Genomic DNA, 1,427 nt, shown 5'->3' with positions numbered 1-1,427 from the left:
GGCACAGAAGGCATGAGTTGAGTCTGCAGTGGCAAGCTCTGATGTCTTGCAGCTGAGGGACCCCAACAAGCCAGGACTAAACAATGTAATCAATCCCAAGGAGAACTTCCAGACATTTCAAACCTGAGATTCTCATGAGGTCAAAAGTTTTTCTTTTTCGCCATGTCTGTGATAGATGATATTGATTGATGGTTAACTTGGTTGGATCTAGAGTAACCTAGGAGACAAGCTTCCAGACACACCTATAAAGGATTGTATAGATTAAGTTTGCCTCTAAATACACCTGTGAGGAGCTATACTGATTAGGATAACGGAGGTGGGAAGACCCACCCTAAATGCAGGAAACAGCATCGCCTGGACTGATGTCCTGAGCTGTGTAAAAGGGAGAAGTGACAAGGCCTGGGGGATGCTCAGTGGGTAAGAGTGCTTTCAGCCAAAACTTAGACCCTGAGGTTGGTACTAGTACTCAGAGAGTGGAAGGTAACAATTAATTCCTGCAGGTTGTCATCTAACTTCAACATATGCACTGTATCTGTGTACCACTCCTTTATCAAAACACACACACACACACACACACCCCACATATATATGGGGCAAGAATGTAAATCGCAAACCCACATTCATTTTTCCTTTATGACTACACACATAATGTGATCACCTGCTTCAGATTCCTGCCTTCTTGATTTCTCTGTCATGGTGACTCTACCCTTAAACCATGAGCTAAAGTAAACCTACCTTAGTTAGGGTTTCATTGCTGTAAAGAGATACCATGACCATAGCAACTCTTTTTTTTTTTTAACTTTTACTGCATTATGATGGGAAAAGTTACATGATTTCAATTTATGTGCATTTGTTAACATTCGAAAACATATTTTAAGTAAATAGAATTAAATAACATACTTATTTACCTTTTATACCCCAACTCCTCCCAGAGACCCCCCTTCAATACCTACAATATCTTTTTTGTCATATTCCTTAAAATTTATAAAATATTATAACAATAAAAATTAGTATTATAGAAGTTGTCTGATATAAAACAACAATTAATTTAACAGTCTTATGTAGATGTTCATCTACAGCAATACTGAAAATACATTTTTCTCAATATAAATTTTAAATAACTCCAAACATATTAACTGTATATTTCAAAATAATACATCACTACTAGTATTTTCTTAAATGAACATAAATATATGAACTCTTTTTGTTTGTTTGTTTTGTATTTAGTATAGTTTAAAATCTTGGCTCTTAATGTGGTACAAGCCCAAGATAAGAACAATTTTTAGACATTGGATTTCATTGTAATAAGGCTGTACTTCAATGACCCTCACATCACCAAAGGATTATACCTCCATTGTTGCTAAGCTGAGAGTTGACAGTTCTGCTGCACCAAGAAATGAATTGTAGGCATGATTTTTGGATACAGA

Source organism: Mastomys coucha, unplaced genomic scaffold (assembly GCF_008632895.1).
Source record: "Mastomys coucha isolate ucsf_1 unplaced genomic scaffold, UCSF_Mcou_1 pScaffold19, whole genome shotgun sequence".
In the NCBI taxonomy this organism is placed as follows: domain Eukaryota; kingdom Metazoa; phylum Chordata; class Mammalia; order Rodentia; family Muridae; genus Mastomys; species Mastomys coucha.
Note: the sequence above shows the minus strand (reverse complement) of the source record.